The sequence below is a fragment of the Pinus tabuliformis genome, chromosome 9 (genome assembly GCF_031772625.1).
Source record: "Pinus tabuliformis cultivar Carrire ecotype Pingquan chromosome 9, CPIR1, whole genome shotgun sequence".
NCBI classification, from domain to species: Eukaryota; Viridiplantae; Streptophyta; class Pinopsida; order Pinales; family Pinaceae; genus Pinus; species Pinus tabuliformis.
This window is the reverse complement of record NC_142307.1, coordinates 1,142,211,505-1,142,222,578: the sequence shown is the minus strand read 5'-3', so window position 1 is coordinate 1,142,222,578 and position 11,074 is coordinate 1,142,211,505.

Here is an 11,074-nt window from a genome sequence, read left to right as displayed (position 1 = left end):
AATTTTTGTCTAATTCAAGATATTTTTGTAAAGCAAGTTATTTGCATGATAGTAGGATAAAAACCACATCGAATATCTTGTTAAGAACAATTTTTCCTCTAGGAGAAAGGGATACATGAAGAAAGAGGAAATAATAGGGTTATTCGAGTTTATGAGTTTTGAGGTAAACAACGATTGCTTCCAAGAATTATTATGGACAAGTATTTTTTTCGTCGAAGTTTGTAGACAATACTACGATTTATCGTTGGGCAAGTAACCATGAATAATGGAAGCCAACTTAGAAAGTTTGCAAAGTATTTGCATTATTTTAATTTAAAAGAGGTTGAAGGTCGGTGAGACGTTGATCCAGAAGGCTTATTTATCGAACATCTAGGTTCCATCAAATGCAAGAGGTTGTTAACAAAAGTTGCAAGTGAAAGAGAAAAGAGTCATAGTGCTATGAGCAATAATCAAGAAGGAGCAATGACTATTAGATAAATCGCTGAAGAAACAAGTATTAGCACTGAAACAAAGAGGTAGAAAACCTATGAAATATTCTATTTGCATATTTGAAACTTCTTTGGGTTCATCTTCAAGTGAAAACGAAAATATACCAAAGTTACACAGCTAATTCGCAGTTAGCTATCAATTGCCACATAATACAAGGAGCATCGTAAAAAATTTATTCCATAGAAAATGCACATGAATGAATTGGAAAAATGAAAAAGTCCACTGCAAACAAGAAGAAGTCAAAATGCTAACAAGGAGATTGAAACTCCACTACCTAATTAGGTCAGTAGTTCTTTGAACGAAAATAAAAAAATAACTGAATAAATTTTGGAAAAAAATCTACTTTCGATGATCGGTTTGCCACTTTTCAAGATGAAAACTCTAACAAGGACAATACAATAATGAAAATTGAAAAGTAAGGATGCATGGTAAAAATGTTATTGATACGGCAGGAAAAAATCTTCATGTCTCAAATTGTGACCAGAAATGTTTTAACAATGCATGAAGCTACCAGGAATGTGCTTGCAATGTCTATTAAGAAATGGAAAGCAGAGAACCTAGTACTGAAAGCAACAATAGAAATGGTGGAAAATGCTTTGAATCCAGGTCCTTTTTCAATTACTCTAGTCATAATACAGACTTAGGAATCTAAAATTCCCACTACTAGCACATCTCATGGATCTATTGGAGTTTTGCAACTGGTTAATGCAATCAAATTCCATATTATCAGTAATATATTCCAGAGGTTAAAAATAATTGAACATGTATGCCAAGCAGTTTATAATTTCCTACGGTTAGTATAGGAAATCAACTCATTTGTCGATTTGGTAAGAAGCAATATTAACGAAGACAAAAAATTTCATTAAAAATGACTTTCTTTTAGCCAAAGACTTGAATTATTGTATGATCCATACAAGAAAAACAGAGAACTGTCAAATTCTAATTGAATGAGGCAAATCAAAGCCAGATGATCTAGGAGAATCAATACACTAGAAAACAATATTTCTAAATGTTAGAGCATAAAGAATAGTAGAAGTGATGTTTTTCTAAAGGTGATGCTAATTGTCTGAGATCTAGACAGTCCATGCATTATATGAAATTTTGAATTGATTATAAAAGATACACTAACATTTGAATTGGATAAGAGAAAACCGTCAATTCCAGGATAGTTTGATGATATAACTGATTTTACTTCAGAATAAAATGACAAATGGTTAGTTTTCTTTGTTAGTATTAATGACAGGAACTTTGTGTTAACTACTCAGTTACAAGAAGAGGCGATGGAGATTGAAAATAAATTATTCAATCAACATGTGAGGCTATAGATGACAATGGGAATAATGAAAGAACTCATTCAAGCTAAGTTGAAGACATTGGTTAAAGAGGCCAGACATTCAAAAAATAGCTAATAGTGAAACAATTAGTGTATATGCTTTCGCAAATTGTAATTGTCCTTAGATATTTGCATACTCATTTTTTGTTTACTAGTATTCAATCATCGTGATTTATTATTTTTACTAATGTCACATAGTTTAATTGCTAATTGTAGTTCCTTATTTTCTTTTGCAGTTCCTTCTTTACATATTACAGTTCACACATTTACTTTTGTTAGATGCAGAAGTAAGTAGTTAAAGAGAAGATGCCAAAATAACATAGTGAATGAGCCAATGAACTAAGCCATTAAGCATTTTCATTACTAATACAAGTGATTCCTGCTGAGAATTAGAGTTCTTAATGCTTAGCATCTTATCTTCTATGCATTTGTATTATGTTTATTTATTTCAATCATAGTTATGATGATTGAAATTTGAAACTTGATATTGTTCTTGTTATTGTGTTTGTATTGCTTAATGTTATATACTTATGCTTTGAGCACGTATATTATTTCATCGATACATATATACCAACAACATGAAACATGAATAATGTTCATTGTCTTCATATTTTTAAATTTGTGTGGAGTACGGTACTCCAGGAAGGGATTTTATCACGCTTTTTTTGTAGCCATCTATTGTACATAATGAATTTTTTGGTTGTATTTTTAAATGAAAGTGATATATCAATTTAATGCAAATTCCATTTCGATCGGTCTTGTTCTACATTACGTAACCATTAACAAATTAATTTCTCGTAGAGCTTTATGCGAATAAATTTCCTTATATGGGAAGATTTCATTATGTGGAGTACATAAGTCACACGATGAAAACTTGAAAGCTTCCTCTGCATAATAGAATTCATATGTAGTTCGACGCATATGCATATTTACACAAAGATAATAATAAACAAAGTTTACACTGTGCAAAGAGAAGACTCTTTAATCAATTAATTAGCAAAGGTTTTTGTGCACAAGAAGTTGATTTTGCTGAAGTGTGGAAATTGTACTCAGTCTGCAAAAGGTGTTCGCTAACATTTGTGCTTATGCTCGAGGGTTGTCCCATTATATAATTTAATCCCCTACATTTTCACTTAAAAGCCATATGGGGAGGTAAGAAAAGCCATAGGAATGCTTTGAATAAGAAAAGTTTGACTCTACTTCCGCACTCCACACTAGAATCTATTGACATTAGGCTATTAGTAAACAAATATGAACATTAGTTTATTAATAAGCATCAACATTATACATGTTACGGTTTCAAATTTGAATGGAGCTTCCCGTTCTATCGATTAAATAAATTAGTAACAATTTATACGTTAATATTAATAGTTTAATGCTTTCAAAATCATAATGAAAGCTTCAAAGCTTTGCATTTTGTATTAATTTTGAAATTGCTTTTACCTTCATAAATTGATTTCTAATTGGAAGTGATAAATTGATTTCTAATTGGAATTGATATTATAGTCTCAATTTTACATTTATTGCCTCTCTAATCTATTAATAACTTAAAGTATCCCAATACTTATAAATAATTTTCTATATTTTTTTTCATAAAAATATAAAATGTCTAAAAATTAACTATTCCTTTACTAGCAATATATTTAAAAATATAATGTATTGATAAGAAACCTAAATTTAAAAATTGAAGAAAATCTAAACTATTATAATGTCACTTACAAAATGGAACTTTGCAAATTGCAAGTTTTAATAATTAAAAAATTTTAAGATCTTTATGCATGAGCATGAGGGGAATTTTTATGTTAGATACAATAGCTTCTGTTATCAATTATTTTTTGCATAAGAGACAGGTACTAAGCAGCAACGCTGCATATTATAATATATATATATATATATATATATATATATATATATATATATATATATATAAAATCTTAGATAAAATAAATTTTTTTTTCATGAAAGACACACAGTAAACAACAACACTACATATTACACTTGTTTAATATAAAAATCGTTAATTTTTCTTGTTAAAAAAAAACAATGAAATTGATTAAAATAATGTGCGTATGACTAAAAATGTTAATTACAACTGTTTTTTTTTCCAATAATATAATTTAAATTTAAAAATGCTAATTACAATTAGAGCATAGCTACGGTTTTTTTTTTTCAAATAGTATAATTTAAATTTAAACTTATTAAAAACTGGTAAAATGCATTTAATTGATTAGAATTATCAGAGTCACAAACTTTGTGTGGAGGAGATTTTTTAAAGTAAATACAAACTTGTGAGTGGAATCTGCTTTGTTTTTCAAACATCTTGTCAGTATGGATTGTGGACTTGAGATTTGTGTTGACAAAAAAAAAACGAAGCCTTACTTTACAAAAGAAGATGGACTCCACCTTCCATTTATTCCACGCGTTTCCACAAAATATATCGTACAAAGATTACAGATAAATGCAAAACAAAATTGAAGCTACTTGTCAAGTTTCTATAAAATGAAAATTGAAGCTACTTATAAAATCAAACATTTGGAGGCATGTGCAATGAATTGCGGCATTAAGGGGTTTTGATGTGAAGGGCAGATTGTACATGAACCTCTACCATCCTTTTCATATGAACAATTTTATTTATTTTTGCTACATTTCCTTTCTCATGTTTATGCATTTGTAATCATAATAGTTGTCTTGGTATCCTCTCAATGTTAGGTGTTTGTTATTGCAATGCATTTATTATTTAATTATAATAATTTGATATGAGTTTTTGTTTTTATACTTAACCAAGATATCTAACTGTTTGGAACTAAGGTGCGTTCCAAGCTTTAGCCACTACAGGTACCATCATGCTCCATATCTAACACCAACCCAGGGATCTAGGTATCATATCCAAGGTCAGGGTCCACAAGACCAACTATACGCTCCTTGCTTCATGATCTAGACAACATTGCAAGCCAACCAGATGTCCTCCCAAGCATATTATCTCCTTAAGATGATTCATATCTCCCTATCAACTAAATCAGGTATATCCACTAGTCCAAGCATGCTTCCAAGATGTTCAAATTTCTTGTGGAGAGATATTCCTGTATAATCACAACCCTAATTAGTAACAAATTTTCAAATATATATAGGTTGGCACAAACCTCTGGGGTCTTCAAATATTCTAATGTTTCTTAGATCATCATCATATTATTCAAACACATTTCATTGGAAGATTCCTTCTTCAATTTTCTAGTAGCACCAAACTCACCCTTTTTCACTTCTTCCAGAACATCTAAATCTTGTTTACAACTTTGTTAATCATGAACAACTATCCGTAGTGCTTTAGCTATTCTCCTATCACATTATTTTTTCAAGGTTTTATAGTTGTCACACTATGACCTCCCTCTTAACTGGAGAGATATACTCTTTCTTTGTCCAAGCTTCTTATTTATAACAAGAAATTATTTCTTCTAGCCACACATGCTCTTTTATTTGTATCAACATATCATTGGAGAAACTTCAACCTTTCAAAGAATAATTATTTCTATCGAAAAAGATCATCTATTCATCTTTAATCTCATCATCATTCTTACAACTCCCTCTTTCCATCATGCTCATCATTATTATCAAGTTATCTTTAATTATGAGGTAGGTGAACATCTTCAACATATTGAAGATCATGTACCTGCAAATCTTCAACAACAAGTTCAACCAAGTAAAACTATAGAGCATGAAGTAAACTTTATCAATATAGGTTTATCATGTCATCATAATGGGAGAATAATAAATCAAAATTTAGATATCAAAACCTAAACCTAGTTAGGTTTACAATCAACGAGTGTTACATCTTCCATATCCTAGTTTTTCACATCCATATATGCTAGGATTTTTGTGACAAACCCTAGATTCCATGTCAGAAACTATATTGAGTTAGCATTTTAATCATAATAAAAGAATTTTTATATCTATGGTTTTACAATCATGCCCTATAATTTTATATCAAACTCTACTAGGGTTTTGTCATAATCCCTAGATACAAACATCAAAATTTTAACGTTAGATATACAAAAACTTGACCAAGGTAGAGTTTTAATTAAATGGAAGCACATACACCTAGGATTTAATTCCTATGATATTCCATTAATTCTTTCAAGGGTTTTGTCATAAACCCTAATTTAACAAACCCTAAAAATATATGGTTTCTTCATATATCCTAGATATAAATGACAAACCCTAAAAAGTTAAGTTTTCTTTATTACCAAAATCCTAAGCATTAAGAGAGTAGGATATTATATGTTTTATCAATAAACCATAAGTAGACTAGGGTTTCATCATTATTCTCAACATACCTTAAGCATAGAAAACTAGGCTTTTATAGTTAATCATAATGGAAAAAGATATCATGATAAGGGTAGATTCAATTTAGAGATTAGTCACACTAACACGAATCTTTATGATTCAAACAAAACCTATACATGAGAGAGTTATTAATACAAAACAATTTTTCAAAATGATCGTACCCTTTTAATGTAAAGAGGACTAGGTACAAATCAAATGATCTTAGACATACCTGGATTTTCTCTTTGTACAAAGCTTGTAGGGTTTCCTTATTGAAGGAATTCTTCTTAGCATATTCATGATCTATTTCCATATGAGTCAACTTGTGCCTAAGGATCCAACTTGATTTATCAAGTCATTATTCCTAAGATTAACATATCTACCTTATCTTCGCTTCCTTCAATATATACCTGCAATATTCATCCGTAATATATAATTTTCTAACAACTGGTATCAGAGCCAAAGGTCTATTTGGCTGATAAACTCGCAGGAAAGAAGGGTTCCTGGTTCGAGTGGGAGCAATGGCAGAAGATGGTAAGTTTAGGGTCGAGAAATTTAACGGCGAAAACTTCTCACTGTGGAAGATGCAGATGGAAGATTATCTGTATCAGAAAGATCTATACCTACCATTGGGTGGAAAAACAAAGATGCCGACGGGTATGAAGACGAAGAATGGAACCTTCTCGATAGAAAGGCACTCGGAACAATACGGTTGTGCCTTGCTGCGTCAGTCGCCTTCAACATTTCGAAGGAAACCACGACAGAGGGTTTGATGCAGAGGTTGTTGAAACTATATGAAAAACCCTCGGCCTCAAACAAGGTATTTCTTATGAAACGGTTATTTAATATGAATATGTCGGAAGGTGGATCTGTTGCAAACCATTTAAATGATTTTAATACAGTTACAAGTTAGTTAAGTTTTGTAGGGGTAAACTTTGACGATGAAGTTAGAGCTCTACAATTATTCTTGTGCTCATTACCAGAAAGTTGGAATGGTTTGGTAATGGCCAGTAGTAACTCCGTTTCTGGATCTAGTACTTTAAAGTTTGATGATGTTGTCGGTGCTATCCTTAGCGAGGAAATGCGATGGAAAAGCTCCGGTGAGACATCGGGAAATGCTTTGAGTGCAGAGTCTAGAGGAAGAAAAATGGAAAGAGGAAAGAGCTCAGGATATCGTAGTAAATCAATGAAAGGCATATCCAAGTCCAGATCGGGGATAGTGTGCTGGAAATGTGGAAAGAAAGGACACCTAAAGAAAGACTGTAGATCTCGGAAGGGAAAAGAAGGAGATGCACAACAAGAAAACAATCATGAAGCAAATGTGACAGGTGAGGTGTTACAAGATGCTTTGATTCTTTCTTTCGAAAATATTACTGATTCCTGGGTGGTAGATTCAAGGGCTTCATTCCATGCCACACCTGATAAGAAATACTTTCATGACTACTTTCAAGGAGATTTTGGACAAGTTCGTTTGGGTGATGATAAACCCTGTAAAATCGTTGGAATGGGTAAGGTTCTTGTAAAACAGCAGAATGGAAACCAATGGCTATTAAAGGAGGTAAGGCATGTTCCAGATCTAAAGAAAAATCTGATTTCAACAGGGTAGTTAGGCGGTGAAGGTTGTGTGACAACTTTCACAGATAAAGCTTGGAAGGTCACCAAAGGAGCCCTGGTAATAGCAAAAGGCGAAAAGGTTGGTACATTGTATTTATGCAATGGTATTTCTAACTCTGTTAATGCTTTAACTTCCAAAGGAGCAGATGCAGCATTATGGCATCATAGGCTCGGACACATGATTGAAAAGGGGATGAAGATTCTTCACTCAAGGAATTTGTTGCCAGGTTTGAAGAATGTTGATTTGGACTTCTGTGAGAATTGCATTTATGGAAAACAGAAGAGAGTCAGATTTCTCAGAGTTGGTAAAGAAAAGAAGAATGAAAAATTAGAGCTTGTGCATACAGATGTATGGGGACCTGCTTAGGTATCATCTCTTGGTGGCTCTCGTTATTATGTTACTTTTATTGATGATGCAAATAGAAAAACTTGGATTTATTGTATTAAGAATAAATCTGATGTATTTGATACTTTCAAGAAATGGAAAGCTTTGGTTGAGATTGAGACAGGAAAGAAATTGAAGTGTCTTAGATTAGACAATGGAGGTGAATATTGCAGCAAAGAGTTTGATAGGTACTGTTCAGAGCATGGAATTCGCAGAGAGAAGACAGTTCCAAGAACACCACAAGAAAATGGTGTGTCAGAAAGGATGAACAGAACAATCATGGAGCATGCAAGGTGCATGAGATTGCATGCAGGATTGCCTTTACAGTTTTGGGCAGATGCTGTAGATACTGCTGTTTATCTAATAAACAGAGGGCCTTCAAGTTCCTTGGATGGTGGTGTTCCAGAGGAAGCATGGACAGGTAAAAAGGTAAACTACTCTATTTTAACACCTTTTGGTTGTGAGGGCTTTGTCCATATTGATAAAGAAAATAGAACAAAGCTTGAGGCAAAGTCAAAGAAATGTACCTTTATTGGATATGGTGTTAATGATTTTGGTTATCGCTTATATGATTACGAAAATCACAAAATCATTAGGAGTAGAGATGTAATATTCAATGAAAAGGTCTTGTATAAGAATCAGTTGCAGGAAAAGAAACAAGAAAAGGAAAACAAGGAATACGCAGTTCTTGATGAAATCACTGAAAAAGGAAAGGTGCCTGAAAATAATAATAATCAACAACCACAACAACAGTAACCACCACAACAACAACAGGCACCCCAAACACCTGAAAGTGGTGTTAGAAGATCTACGAAGATAAGTAGACCCCCTGAACGATACTCTCCTTCATTATATTATTTATTGTTGACTGATTCCGGTGAACCCGAATGTTATGAACAAGCAATGCAGGTTGAAAGCAAGAAGAAGTGGGAGGTAGCCATGGAAGAAGATATGGACTCCTTAATGCATAACCAAACTTGGGATTTAGTCAGGTTGCCTGTAGGAAAAACTACATTGAAGAATAAATGGGTTTACAGGTTGAAGGAAGAAGATGGAGGAAAACAGAGGTACAAAGCTAGACTTGTGGTGAAGGGGTTTGCACAGAAGAAAGGTATTGATTTTGATGAAATATTTTCTCCTGTTGTTAAAATGACTTCAATAAGAACTATTTTAAGTCTTGTAGCAGCTGAAGATTTGCATCTTGAGCAGTTAGATGTAAAGACAACCTTTCTCCATGGGGATTTGGAGGAAGAGATATATATGCAGAAGCCACAAGGATATGAGGTGAAAGGGAAGGAGAAACTAGTGTGCAGGTTGAAGAAGAGCTTGTATGGCTTAAAACAGGCTCCAAGGCAGTGGTATCTAAAATTTGACAAGTTTATGTCCGAACAAGGTTATACTAGATGTCACTCTTATCATTGTGTTTATCTGAAAAAGCAAAATGATGGCAGCTATATTATATTGTTATTGTATGTGGATGACATGCTTGTTGCAGGATCTAACATGTAGGAAATAAATGTACTCAAAAGAAAATTGGCAAATTCATTTGCAATGAAGGATTTGGGAGCTGAAAAACAAATCCTTGGTATGAGAATCACTAGAGACAGGAAAAATCGCAAATTAAAATTGTCTCAGAATGAGTACATACAAAAGGTGTTGAAAAGATTTAATATGCACAATGCAAAACCAGTTAGTACACCTTTTGCTAGCCATTTCAAACTTAGTAAGGAAATGTGCCCAAAGACCCTAGAAGACATGGATTATATGTCTAAAGTTCCATATGCATCAGCAGTTGGAAGCTTAATGTATGCAATGGTCTGCACAACGTTTGATATTGCACATGCAGTGGGAGTTGTAAGCAGGTACATGAACAATCCAGGAAAGGAACATTGGATGGCAGTGAAATGGATTCTCAGATATTTGAAAGGTACCACAAATCAAGCATTATGCTTTGGTGGTGCAAACATTTCTCTACAGGGATATGTTGATGCAGATATGGCAGGTGACAGGGATAACAGGAGGAGCACTACAAGATATTTATTTACTGTTGGTGGAACAACTGTCAGTTGGATTTCAAAAATCCAAAGTGTTGTTGCACTTTCAACAACAGAAGCAGAGTATGTTGCTGCTACAGAGGCTAGTAAAGAAATGATTTGGTTACAAAGGTTTATGGGTAAATTGGGTAAGGAGAATGATATGGGCATGTTATAAAGTGATAGCCAAAGTGCCATTCATCTTGCAAAGAACTCAACATTTCATTCTAGGACTAAACACATACAGCTCAAGTACCATTTCATATGATCAGTGTTGAAAGATGGAGAGTTGAAGCTGGAAAAGATACACACTAGCAAGAATCCTGCAGATATGCTAACAAAAGTTGTAACCAGGGAGAAACTGAGAACATGCTCAATTTCAACTGGTCTTGAAGGATGACGATGAAGATGAGAAACAGCCAGGTCCAAAGAGGAGTCATTGTCCAGCAAATGAAGCAGCGGTGGAGTTTCTACAATCATTCTCCAAGTGGGAGATTGTTGTGTGTGGAGCATGATTTTTCAGAGGTCTTTGTTTCAACCGGATGTATACCGCAGGAAGTTTGTACACCCCTCCACGCGGGGGGGGTGCGGGGGGGACTTTTCCCCCTCGCGGGGGCTCGAGGGCTCTGGGGCAGCGACCCCGAAGCTAAAAACAAATGTAAAATTGCCTTGTAAAAGTATAGTAATTTCTAGTCAATCTGGGCCGTTCATTAGGCAGATGATCTGACGGTAGAACTTATGTTTAGTTTAGGGTTTTTTGCCCTAGAAGGCAACCCATCTCTTTGTATGAGGGTATTGTATTGGAGGCTGAGATATAGATGTGTATTCTGTGAGCGAGAAACTGAGAGGTGAGACTGTGAGAGAAAACAGAGGATATTACAACGGATTTGTTGTAGGTTGTGT